The sequence below is a fragment of the Gekko japonicus genome, unplaced genomic scaffold, assembly GCF_001447785.1.
Source record: "Gekko japonicus isolate JY-2015 unplaced genomic scaffold, Gekko_japonicus_V1.1 scaffold141, whole genome shotgun sequence".
NCBI classification, from domain to species: Eukaryota; Metazoa; Chordata; class Lepidosauria; order Squamata; family Gekkonidae; genus Gekko; species Gekko japonicus.
This window is the reverse complement of record NW_015176455.1, coordinates 814,950-828,890: the sequence shown is the minus strand read 5'-3', so window position 1 is coordinate 828,890 and position 13,941 is coordinate 814,950. Positions and strand designations below refer to the sequence as shown.

General features: G+C 44.1%; 1 protein-coding gene across 1 annotated transcript in view; it reads right to left on the bottom strand.

Annotated features, from left to right (window-relative positions):
- The window catches only part of CCDC85A (coiled-coil domain containing 85A), a 209,171-nt gene that overhangs the window by 185,332 nt on the left and 9,898 nt on the right, over nucleotides 1–13,941 (bottom strand). The gene's annotated exons all lie outside the window — the stretch shown is intronic.

The window sequence follows — 13,941 nt, the reverse complement described above, 5'->3', positions numbered from 1 at the left end:
CTCAGATACACAACCTTCATGAAGCCAACCGCCTCAGTAAGAATGGACTCTTAAGGCCAAACTGGACAGCACAGTGTCCTCATGGTGGCCACAAGGAAGCCATCTAGGGTTACCAAACCCCTCGGTTGGCAGGGGTCCCCCACCCAATCTCCGCTCAGACATCAGGCACGCTGAAACGCTGACTCCCTGCAGTTAAAGAGGCCCCTAGCTGCAGGTTCATGTCAGGGATGCCCTGCCCCCTCAAGGAATGCCCCCCAAAGTCCCCCGCTTTTGGGGAAGCACAACTCCCATATTTGCTTTGATCCCTTTGCACTTTTGTGCAAAGAATTCCACATCGCACACCTGTTCTTGAATGGCATGTGGGTCAGTTCTCATGGAAATGTGTGCTGCTTGCCCACCCTCACAACTTCGGATTTCAAGCTCCGAGTCCTACTGATGAGTATCTCAGTGCAGGTGTGAGTTCTCTTGCACTCAAGCAACTGATGCTGTCAACAAACAATTGTTTCAAAAATCTATTTGCTGTAGGCCACTGGTTCTTAAACTTGATTACCGTATCTACCCCAACAGAAGATGACCCTGAATGTTAAATGCCCCTCACCAGCATGTTATACACATGAAGTGTTTTACTACTGCGCATTCTTGAATGCAAATATAAGACAACTGCTTCTTTTTCTTGATGCACATCTGGAAAAAGATCTAGTCTTACATCTTGGTAAATACAATATTGTAAAACTTGCTTTGCAGACCATCATCTTTTCTTATCTTTCAGCTGCCATGTGGGAAGATGTTTGAAAGATTTCCTAATTAAGATTCAGTTGCTACTTTTCAGCTCTGTAGTTGTGAACCAAGGAATACACACAGGGACATACCATGAAGTTACTAGTTTAGCCCTCTCCTCTCTTTTCCATCAAGGGAACTGTGCTGATAGAAGAAATCTGCAACCATCAGCACTGGCTGTTGAAAAATCACAAGATTCAACCCTCTACTGCTATAGCTACTACATGGAAAAGTTCAGATCCACCAGCCCTCACTTTATGGTATCAGAAAATATGGGAATTTACATAATGGAAAAAGTTACATAACAAATTGGTCAGTATTAGTTAAATCTACTTCAAACTGACTTCGTAGAAGTGTGGTATATCATACTGGATTATTTATCGCAGCTTGAGGTGGTCCCAGAAAACTTAAAATCTTTAATGCTATTATAAATACTGTTGTGTGGCATCATCATTTCTCAATGGGTATTGTGTAATTTTTAGTAATGTATATTTAAGCACTATTATCAAAGTTATGTTTTGTTGTAAATGGACTATTTTACTCCTGTTGTTGATTGATGTTATGTTAAATGTAAAAGAAATAAAAACCTTTAATTAAAAAAGATCCAACCCTCTACTTGCAAATATTGCTTTTTCCTCATGCTGACAGCCTTTACCAGCAGTCTTAATGTGGTACAGTCCAGGCACAGATTTACCATCTCCATGAGAACTAGGTTTCTGCTTAATTTGGAATCCAGCAGAGCTCTTTCCACCAGAATACAGCACAAAAGAAGCAAGGGTTACTCACAAGGACTAACTTCTTGCTCTTGCTTTGTCCCATGCCAAGTAAGAGCCACTGCACACATTGCCCACCCTCAACATGGCCAACTGACTATTTTTAAAGAAACATCTATGCCTTCATTGGTTGCTCTTCCCGAGTAGGCAAAACCAGCCCTACTCCTGTGAACACCAGCCTCAGATTCTTACCACAAACCTAAACATCAGTCAGCATCTTCCAAAACAAGGATGAGGCACTCTGAGAAGTGTCTGCTTCTCTTCTGTAGTGTATTCCAAAGCTGCCATGGAATGCATGATGTATGTGAAACATCTCATTGACTTGTAATGTTAAGCTTCACCCTGGGCCAGGATCCAAATACATCCAATTGTGTTAATAGCCCAGGAAGCACCTAGCCAATCACTTTACAGCAAGCTCCCTGAGTGGGAATGTCCGTGATTGGTCCTTATCTGAACAACCGTATTGGTTGGTATTTGTACTGTGGGTGTGGCTACATTAGCCGGGAATGTTTAAAAGCAGGACAGCTGGCTATCAGATGTTGTGTTCGAGTTGAAGAATAAAGTTGTGTTCTTGCTGAATCACTCTTCGACTTCTTTGTTAAGCGAGCGACTTAACATCTTCCTTCTCCCCTTCAGCATGAGGCAGGGTAAGAGCAGCACATTCACCAATCTCTGTGAGCTTCTGCTCCCTTCTGCCCAATTCTAAACCAAAGTAGGACCTAAAGCCTGAGCTGCACATGCCACAGAATAAGGCGGTAATAAGTTGGCTGTGCTGAGGTACCAGAATGCATTGCACCTTCAGACCACAGGTGAAGGAAGTTCTACTACATTAATAAGTCCCTCCAAGTGGGAATCCGCTGAATGTGTAGACCAAGAAACATGCAAGCACCACCGCTGTAATGTGAGAAACAGCTCCAAGGTGACTGTGTACGACAGCATCACCACCTACTTGCAGAGCAGAGGTTCAGAACACTGTTTAGCCTCTGTGAAAAGAAAAAAATGAAGTTTTCTGGCTTTTGGCCAGAATAAGGTTTTATTTTGTAAGATGCAGATGGAGGAGGGAGCTGCTGTTGGCTTGCAGTGGGGGTATGATGCCATTTTAGAAACTCCATGCACTATCTCCCTATGTTTAAATTATGTATTTCTTAACAAATAGATATTACAAACACACCATGGCACTGGCATGGCATTCTCCTCCTCTAGATGCTCACCTATTGAAAAATATACACATGAAGTGCATCAAACAGGGTGATACACTTGTAAGGCATTAAACAATCTGGCATTAACAGAGCCCATTCGCTGGAGGTCAAGCAAAAAATTGAGGGCTGTTGGCGAACAGAAAATAAGGCATTCAAAGAAACTGCAATTGCAATTTTAGTCTGGAGAGAAGTATGGCTTTGTATCAGAGAGCCAACTTGTGAAGAAGTTTAGAGGTACATTCCTAAATCTATTCAAATGAGCTTGTCTGCCATAGGTTTCTCTCCTTAATTTCCCCTCCCCCTTGGTTCAATTTTCAGTACTAATTCTGAAAGCATGGAAATGAGATGGCCTCATCCCCACAGCATGGCTGAAGTAGGGCTGCCAAAAACCTGGGAGAAAAAAGGGGATACAGGGTTGAGTACCTTAGCACTGCAGCAATTCCAAAACTTCAATAGAGGCTTAATGTGTGGAGATGGGAAAATGGCACTTTTCATGTCACAGGAAGTAAGAAGATCAACTGGTAATTAACATCCAGTTAAGCCTCTGTTAAGGTACAGGACCTATATTTCTCCAGGGCTACTGGCACTGCTGTTTGGGAGACACTCAGGGACAAGGTACACATGGTAGCGCCAGCACTGCCTCAGCAAATATCAAAATATTTTGAGGGTGGTGCCGGGGGGGTTGGAAGAGTTTGCCAAGGATGTAATGGCGGAAAATGGCGACCAGGCACAACATCTACGGTGGAACAGACGTCGGCTGTAGGCAGAGCCAGGAAGACGCGGGGAGCGTGGAAGGCGCAGGTGCGGCGGAGCCTGGAGGACTGAGCCGAAGCCGTGCCAGAGCATGCCGCACGACGGAAGGGCCCTGCTAACCCGCCACCGAAAGACCACCAGAAAAAGAAGAACTGGAAGCCAAGACGCCGAGCTGGGAAGAAAAAGATCAACCAGTCCCTCTACTGGGTGCCGGTAGGGCTGTCCCCACCCCCAGTATCTGTGTGGCCATAGGTAGGGATAACTGATTAACTGTAAGCCGATCAGAGACCCCTTGGGGGGTTCGAGCGGGGTAGTAAGTCGAAAGATTTTTTTAAAAAAAACATTACTTCCAGATGACACTCTAGAAATTTAAGAAAGTACGAACCATAAATATAGGACCTGTTCACACAGCTGTATGCTTAAAAACCTCATGATGCATGCCTCCTTACACACATGCTAAGGTGAACAGATAGGAACTCTCAGGCTGGGGCAAGTGATGTCCTGTATTCTTGGTGCTTGGGGGGGCAACAGTGGGAGGGCTTCTAGTGTCCTGGCCCCACTGATGGACCTCCTGGTGGCACCTGGTATTTTTGGCCACTGTGTGACAGAGTGTTGGACTAGATGGGCCATTGGCCTGATCCAACACTGGCTTCTCTTATGTTCTTAATTACTAGTGTAGCATGGGAACTGGCCCACAGTCTTTCAGCCTAACCTACTATAAAAGGCATGATTTTAAAACTTCTTTAATCAAGGAGGAGAGGTACAAATTGTTGTATTCCAGCTCTACATGCTGCTATGCCAGTTCTCATGACACTGGAGACACTACAAAGGAAGTAAACATGGATGAGATTATGCTGGTTCCAATGGCTTTTGTTGTTGTTTTTGCACTTTTGAGGAGTAAATTTGTTCAAGGCCAGGGTATCATACTTTTTTAAACATGATTACAAAAAAAAATGCACAGGGCAGATTCCCACTATGATCACTGCTACCCTAAGATTGAAATGCCACACTCCCTATTTGCTTGCAATATTCTCATAATTTATTTGTTGCTTTCTGAACTGGATACAACAAGGTTAACCAGCAGGTTTGAATGCCAGGAAGCAGATGGCAATAGTAGGGCCATAATGCACAGGCAAAATTTTCTGGCTGTAAAACCAACTGTAAAGTCCAGCCGTTCAGGGACTTAGAGCAGAATAAACTAGCAATTTAAACAAAAAAAACCAGACTAAAATGGGGAAAGACATAGAACAGAATAGAGAAATTAGAAAATGTAGTGTATGGATAGTTCAGGGACACAGGATACAGGATTCCTTATGAAAGCTAGCCACTAGCCGCAGGTCTGAATGGTCTACGTGTGTACCTCCCAAGATGTACACATGTAACTGACATGTAACTGCGTGTGTACAGGATCACAAAACTGCAGGGGAAATCAGGCGAAGCCGCGAGTCAAAATGCAGCCCCGCAGCTTCGGGTGTGAAACTGACCAATAGTATCGGGGCAAACGGCGGCGCAACATCGAGGCAGCTCTAGTGCGAAATCAGCCAAAGTCTTTACCCACTGGCAGAAGACAGCAACAGAAAGGGATAAAGGAGCCTCCCTGGGGAGAGAATTACAGAGTTTTGGTGCCACAACCCAGAGCGTCCTCTCCCAGGTTGCCACCTGGTCAGAGTCCACTTAACAGAGTTGTGCCACATCAGGCCAATGTTCCATCTAGCCTAGTATACTGCTTCATACTGTGGCCAATCATATGTCCCCAGAAGACCTGTAAGAAGCACATGGAGGCCACTGCTATTTGAAGCGTTACTGTTTCTGAACAGATCCCTACTAGACATTGTGGCTAATAATCATTGACGAACCTAACATCCATCAAAGTGTCTAATCCTTTTTTTGAAAGCCAAATGGAATTAAAGGCCATCACTATATCCTGCGGCAATGACTTCTACAAGTTAACTACTTTTTGCGTGAAGAAGCACATTCTTTAGCCTTTCCTGAATACTGTCTATCCGATTCATTGCTTACCGATACGTAAGAAAAAAACCCTCTCTATCCACTTGCCCTACCTGAAGCATAATGTTACAAACCTTTATCAAATCCCCTCAGTTGGTCATCCTTCTTTAAATGAAGACGTTCCAAAGTTCTTAGCCTTTCTTATAGGAGAAGCTCCAACCCCTTCATCCTTTTAGATGCCCTTTTCCAGCACTACAAAATACTTTCTGAGATAACCATCAGAACTGTATATATTATTCCAAGTGTGGCTGTACCACAGATCTATACACAGTAAAACTTACAAAATAATTAGCAGATGGTATCTTGCTGAGATATCTTTCATCTTTTTTTCTGTCATCATTTTGTGATCAATTTTTTGAAAAAACTACCCTTCCTATTCATGAACTGACAGTTGCTTTAAAATGCCATTGTTTCCATTTAGCTTAATGATTCGTAATGTTTGGGGAAAATCTTTAAAATAAATAGTTTCTTTTAAAAGTGGGAGACATGGAAACACTTATGAAAGACATGTTTAAAACTGTAAGTAGTTTAAGAAAAAGGCAACCTGAGAAATTGGGAGGGGGATGAATGTTGGCCATTCCATTCCATGCTTGTATCTTAGAATTCTGTCAAATGTTCCATTCAGCATCCTTCACACGAGTAAGGACACATTTCTATAAATTCTGTGTGGTTGAACACAAAATGCTTCCCCTGCCCCCCCCCCCAAGGGAGCAGAGATAGAAAAGACTCATATCTTTTTTTAAAAAAAAAACTGGGCTATTGGGAGGACGGGGTGTGGAATAGTAAGGTATAGCCTGGTCTCATCAGATCTCAGAAGCTTAAGCAGGGATGGTACTTGGATTGGAGACCACCAAGGAAGACTCTGCCAAGGAAGGCAATGGCAAAACCACCTTTGCTTAATCAGTTGCCTTGAAAGCCCTTTGCTGGAGTCATCATAAGTCAGTTGCGACTTGACAGCGTGTAAATATGCATTGGGAGGAGGCTTGGAAGTGGCTATAAAAGGGGCTGTGGCCTCTTTCCCCAATGGAAATTCAAGAAGAGTCATGCAGGCCACCCTGAACTTCTTGGAAGAAGAACAGAATAAAAATGCAATAAATAAACAATTCTATGGATCTAATGACAAGGCTATCCTAAACATACTTACTTGAGATGAGATACATAAGATTCAGTGGGATTTGCACATGTAGAATCAGACTGTACCAAGGCTTTGGTGACTGGTTATGGGCAGAAAGCACTACAAGTGTAGGAAACAATCCAAAATGCTTCTGAATGTGATGCAAAGAATGTAGAAGAAAGACAGGGTTCTTGGCCAATCTTCAAGATCGCCCTTGGGGAAACAGAGGAGAGAATTTCATAGGCAGGGTCTACATAACTCGGACCCACCAAGCAGAGGTCCATCAGTGGTCATTAGCCACAAGCTATAGATAGGAACTCTTAGTCTGGGCCAAGGGATGCTCTGTATTCTTGGTGCTTGGGGGGGGGGGGGCCGGGGGGAGGACTTCTAGTATCCTGGCCCCACTGATGGCACCTGGTATTTTTGGCCACTGTGTGACAGAGTGCTGGACTGGATGGGCCATTGGCCTGATCCAACATTGGGTTTTCTTATGTTCTTAAAGAAACCATGTTAATGTGCCTTGCAAAGTGCTTTAGAGCACCCCGTCTTTGCAGTTGCAGGAAGCCAAGCAGCAAAACAGGACATGTCTGAACCCATGTTGGGGCACCAAGAGTTGGAGCCACACCAATTTTTCCACTAGCACAGTGGAACTTTCCTGCCTGCCCACCATGAAATGCTGCTACTGGGGCAAAGGGAATTCTGAAAAACAACATGAGGGGCACCTGCAGTGGGAAGTAGGAATGGGTGGAAATTGCCAATTTCTGGAAGGCTGCATTCCACTCAGTGGGGCACAAGTTGCTCAAGCTTGCTCTAAGGTATGTTTATAAACATGTTGCTGAGTACTGCAAATGCAAAAATCTGTCCATTCATGAATCCAAGGAAACCCTTTGAATTAGACTATTATGTAGAATATGGCACTCGGGTGATGTGGTCAAAAATTAATGTGACTATCTAAAGAGGCTAAAGAGACAGCTCTTTTCAGGTGGCCAATTGCAAAAACGTTATTTGTGTAGCCTGGTGGGGTCAAGCACTGGAAGTGTGGCTTATTATGAAGCTCCTGCTAAACTTAGTGTCCTTGGAAAACTTGGTGTACTGCAATGAAGAGTGGGAAGGTAAAGAAATTATTCCCTCTTCCCATCAGTGGAGCTTTGATGTTGGAGGAAGCAGGGAAGACCAAGCTGGAAGGGACTGCTGGGTTAGGAGCATGGAAGATCCACAGCTGTTAACACCTTCTGCTGGTGGATCACTGGATCCAACCTCTGGTTTCTTTGTTACCCCCAAGTAAACACAGCCTTTGGCACAGACAGCCTCCCATAACCTCCAGGTGCCAGTCTCCAGAGACTTGACTGAAGATGTTAAAGTGTTGGACTGGGGTGGGACCCCAAGTTCATGGCTGACTTGTGAAGCAACAATGGACAGCCACATTCTAATCCTATCTGATAACCCTAAAGTACAGGATTTCTGTCTCTGATGCAACCATCCAAGATCAGGCTCTCCTGACACCATGAGACGAGCTTGTAAATTTGGACTGCATAAGACATGGGATTTCCGAACCTGGATTTGCTGCATACTTTTAAAGGGACAAGGGTATTTTGCAAGGAAGAAGGGCTGAGGGGAGGTATTTAACCCTTCCCCATCCCCTACTCTCCCTTTGCAACCCTTACTTTCCAGCCTTTTTTCTTACTTGTTTCCCCCAGTCAGGGTATAGGACAGAAAATGAACCCAGTTTTGTAGAAAGTCAGGCTTGAGGAGGAGGGGTTGCAGGGAAGAATCAATGGGCAAGGGCAGTGATAATTTATAGAACACCTACAACCGTCAGAACCTGAACAAAAAGTCAAAATAAAACAGACTGTTACTCAAGTCACAAGCGTACAATATAAATGGAAAAGACAAGAAAAGAAGTGGAAAATAAAGCAAAACGGAAGGAGGGATCACATGGGAAATGCTAGGGTGACTACATGTGCCTTAAGGAAGGAGATGGCTGAATGAAGACAGAGGAGGAGAGTCAGAGGTGAAAGGGCATTCCAGGATTAGGCAGGGCACAGGCAGAACAGAAAAGGTCATTTTACAGTTAACTAGAGGTCTGGTCCCTGGAGAAGGGAATGAGGAGGAGCCAGGCCATGGAGACACTTGAGATTAAGTACCAGAAGCTTAAAGTGAAGTGAAGAGCGAGGAATCCAGTAACAAGAGCAGCACAAAGAAGCAACATGATCAGATGAGCAGAAAATACCAAACAAGCTGCAGAGTGGGGAGACACAAAAGTCAAAGGAGGAAGACCAACAAGAGTAACATTATGAGAATCAATACAGAAAATAAGACAATGATCTAAAAGTCTGGCAATGTCTCACAGCTAGATGGAGGGAAGGAGAGCCTGCCTGCTTATTTTTCCCCTGCAAGAGCCCTCTTCCCCTGCATTACCATTAGCCTGCATTTACCCAGGTAACAGAGTCCCATCCTATAGCGGCAGGGAATGGTCAACACCTTCACGGTTAACATCTTGGCCTGTGAGTATCTACCGCTCTATAAAGGAAAGCAGAATGCTGGCCCTCGATCATATCCTGCAAAGCAATCCTTCAGTTCTTTGGAATCAATACAGAAAATAAGACAATGATCTAAAAGTCTGGCAATGTCTCACAGCTAGATGGAGGGAAGGAGAGCCTGCCTGCTTATTTTTCCCCTGCAAGAGCCCTCTTCCCCTGCATTACCATTAGCCTGCATTTACCCAGGTAACAGAGTCCCATCCTATAGCAGCAGGGAATGGTCAACACCTTCACAGTTAACATCTTGTGAGTATCTACCGCTCTATAGAGGAAAGCAGAATGCTGGCCCTCGATCAGATCCTGCAAAGCAATCCTTCAGTTCTTTGGTAATAACAAGAATGTATGCAGAGCAGGGAAAAGGCAGCCAATCAGGAACAAAGGAAGTATGTAGACTTGTGCCCAGAGGGGTGAAGGATATGTCCCATATTCCACTGCCATCCTGCAGTTCTCCAAAATCCACTGAACCTATTTATTAGCACATTTTTCCCCCTCGGAGAACATGCTCTAAGTTGCCACTGTTGACAATGGTAGCTATATTTCTATTTCACCCACATGTACACATATTCTCCTCCCCCCTTTTGAAATGAATGCTGGTCCTCTCAAGCACTTGTTTCCAATCCTGATCTATCACCCCTCCAGCAGTCCATGCCAGAGAATATTAGTCAGCAGTTTTGCTTCAGCTCATTAATAACCTCAACAGGGAGTAAGAAGCAGAGCCAACAGCCACTGGTATTTTCCTCAGATGCAAAAAAAGAAAAGGGGGAAAAATTAAGCAGAGTTCCCAGTAAAACAAAAGATTTATTTTAAAAAAGAGAAGAGATTTACAGTAACACTGTTTTAAAGACCATACACAACCTATCCATTTGTACATGTTAATTAGCACTAATGCATTGCTCCTGCTTTTCGTTAATCACCTCAGAGTAGAGTGAGCTACATAATGATTTTTGTGGGATTTTGTATGTGTAGGCAACACCAAGGACAGAATGAGACATTACCCAAAATGCAGCCCCACCCGTTCTCTCTCATAACATGTAGCAACAGAAAGAAGCAACGTGACATCATCCCAGCAGTGTTTCTCCCAGGGCCTCTCAGGGACCAAGGCAGGCATGGGCCACTTCCATTTTTTAAGACACCCAGTTTATTAAAGAATTAAGAAATGCTAAAACAAGGTGACAAAAATGTGGCATAATGTTTACGCAAGTTTATAGTTGCATGATGAACATCTTCTTTCAAACCCATCTCTGCAACTGTACGTAGAAACTCATTTGGATATAACATCAAAAGTCTACATTTGAAGCCCTCTGTGGATGTGAGGCCTGGGCCAAATGGCTCTCTTTCTGCCACCCCACCCCTCAATAAAGGCTCTAGCTTTTCCATGCTACCACCCTCTCCCAGTGGTAACCAATGAGGGGTTAGGAAAACACACTAAGATGTTGCATCATGCAATTCCATCATTGCATGTTAAGAGGCAGACATCAAAATGCCATTTCTGACTATAACTGTCAGTTTGGGGAGTTTGTCTAGTTCCACCCTTGGCAGAGCTCTGGCATACACATCTGAAGCCTACCAATACGCAGGTCATGTTCATTCTTCTGCTCATCTGCACAAAAGTGGGTGTGGAATTCGTGAGCATGACTGCTTTGGTCTAAATGCAGAAAGCTATAAGAAGCCTCATTCTACATCCTTCCTTCTTTTCTCTGGAACTATTTCTCATACTGCTTTTAGCACCTTAAAGCATGAACAGGGAATGTCAGGGTTTGTGTTCCAGGTAAAGGACATACCAAAGGCCATTTCCACATGGGTTATTTGCCCCCCAGTTCAATACACTTGAGAAGCAGGTTTATTTCATCCTTCCCCACATCATAGTGCATTTGTGCACCTCCCAGGATCTCCCTGGCTTTTCTTCAATCTTTCCCAAACCCTGGGAAAGCCATGCCTGCCTGTAGGTGGGAAAGTTAGGATTTTCCTATTCCCACCCACAGAGCAGCCATTTTTCCCCATCCCCACCCCACCAGCGGGTGGGGGAGGGTGCCTTTTTGCTTTCTGATCAGCAAATGAATGTTGTTATATCGATGGAACATCGGTACAATCTGCATACCAGGTTCGCTAAATTCCCAGCTTTCATTTCAAGAAAAAGTCTCCAGCCCCTCTCATTGTGGAGATACAAGCAGAAAGGCTTATCTCCCCAAAGAAAGGGTTTATAGATTTACTCTTTTAAAAATGAAATCTGGGGATCCAATGAACTTCATATGAAGATTCTTATAACATTACACTGATAAAAACAATATTCAGTTGCCATTAAAAAAAAACCTGAAAAAACCTAGTGGATGGCAACTGCCAATGCCTGGCAGAAGACCTGTTGCTGCTGTGCTTTTATCAGCAGCTGCATCAGCACCAGGAAATTACACAAGCTTGTCCCCATGCACAAACCAATAAAGATCTAAGATCTAAGCTACATTCAGACACCACCTGCAACCACATTTAAGGACAAATAAGCATGAACCAAGGAGCTGCAGTGGCTCAAGTGGTTAAGATGCTGAACTGCAGGCTGTGGAAGGTCAGTAGTTCAGCAGTTCGAGACACAAGTGTGCCGCATGACGGAGTGAGCTCCCGTCTCTAGTTTCAGCTCCTGCCAACCTAGCAGTTCGAAAGCAAGAAATTGCAAGTAGATAAATAGGTACCACTTCGGTGGGAAGGTAACAACGTTCCGTGTGCCTTGGTGTTTAGTCATGCCGGCCACATGACCACGGAAACGTCTTCGGACAGCGCTGGCTCTTCGGCTTTGAAACGGAGATGAGCACCGCAACCCTAGAGTCGGACTCGACTGGCTTTCGAGCAAGGGAACCTTTACCTTTAGCATGAACCAAGCTTGTGGGCATGCCTCATTCCTCGCCAGCTTCTCTAACCAGCAATTGTGGTTAAGCACTAATCTCCAGTTACCATTGAGATACTAATGCAGGCTAACCAGAATTATTTCTCTCCCCCCCCCCAATTACAGGGATCCTAAAACTTGGATAAGGACCCCAGTTAGAGTGAAAAATAACTATTTCCTATTATAAGTAATATCTTGATATGTTTGGAAATCTACTTTGGAAATCTATTTACTAAAGCTGGACAAACAGGGAGATTTTTCTTATCAGCATTGGTAAGTTTACACCGAGGCCCTGATTTTGCCACATGCTAAACAACTATCGCCACCAATCCATGAGAATTCCTACTGAACCACTCCTGGCACAGGCTTATACAATTTCCCAAACCAGAGTTCATTGAGAACACACAGATATTACTTCCACCGCTCTTTCAAATTGCAGACTACTGAATCGTAAAGCAACAGTAGAGCCACAGTAACTTTAAAAAGTCAATACAGAGTTCTCAAGACTCTGATTCTTCTTGAACCCGAAACTATCAAGATGTTCACCCCCAGTCTCCAGGGCTAGACTCTGCGATTCAGTTTTGTTACCCTCTTCTGCTCTCTTGGATGAACACACTGCAGTCAGAAAATTAACTTCCTCTCTGGGCCATGAGCTTGACTTCACGCACAACCCAAAGTAACTCATCCACCCTAGAACTTTTTTTCCCTTTTTCTGGAAGTCATGGTGACCTCTGGCGACTCCTACTGGGGCATGGAGGACATTCGGAGAAGTGGCTTGATAGGCTGCCTCTGGCCTCCCAGCCCTGGTATTCTCTGGAGGTCTCCCCTCCAAGTATTTGCCAGGATCAGCCCTGCTTAGCTTCTGAGATATGATGAGATCAGGCTTGCCAGGGCTATCCAGGTCAGGGCTACCCTACAACTCTTGAAAAACAGGAAAGATCCCAAGAATAAAATATGAATTCTAAACAGCCCTCATTTTTCCCTTATCCTGGCCGCAGGAGAAGGATGGTAGTTTGCAATGGTGTCTCCCACAAAACCAAAAAAAAACACCCTGCACTCTACCAGAAAACTAATACAGCAATGAGATGGCCGAATCAGACATTTTTCCCCCAAAGGGTTTTTTCTTATATTTAAGAGAATGCAAAAGAGGCATTTACAGCCTGAAGTCGTACAGCCCATTCAATCATTTCCTTCTGCTGCATGTGTAGATCAGGCCAGGTCCCAATCCTACAAAGCATTCTGCAAAGCTGGGCTGCTAGCATCAACCCTTTACTTACACAACAGAAATACAAACTCAACATGAAGATCCTTTTTCATTTTCTTTTTTAAGCTGTACTCCGAGATCTATAAATCGCTGAATGACCATTGTGGTAAAGAATCGATCAGCCATGCATTAATACTAGTTCCTATCTTGAAAACGGTTTCAGACTTAAATCCTTTGCATTGTGCAGCTGCCTAGAATATCCTTTTTAAGCTGTTGGTAAGGAATAAATAAAGGAGAGATGGCCACATGGTATTGCCCGATATCATCAGGTCTGGGAAGCTAAGCAGGGTTGGCACTTAGAAGAGAGACCACCATGGAAGACTCAGCAGAAGAAGGCAACGGCAAACCACTGCTTCTTTTCACTTGCCCTGAAAGCCCCTTGCTGGGGTCACCATTAGATGCAACTTGACAACATTTAACACACCCACACAAGGAATAAATAAATATTCAAGAAACAATTGTTTCTTGCATGCTGCATCTCAGAGGCTAAAAGTCAAGGAATCTATTTCTAAGGATGCTAGGAAAACATCAGTAAGCTACTACTCTTGTGACTTAATACACACCACAGAAGCTTAGAGAGTGTAGAAGAGATACCCTATGAGTCCGCCAAGACTGACTGGGTGTTCCCCCTCAAGAAAACCC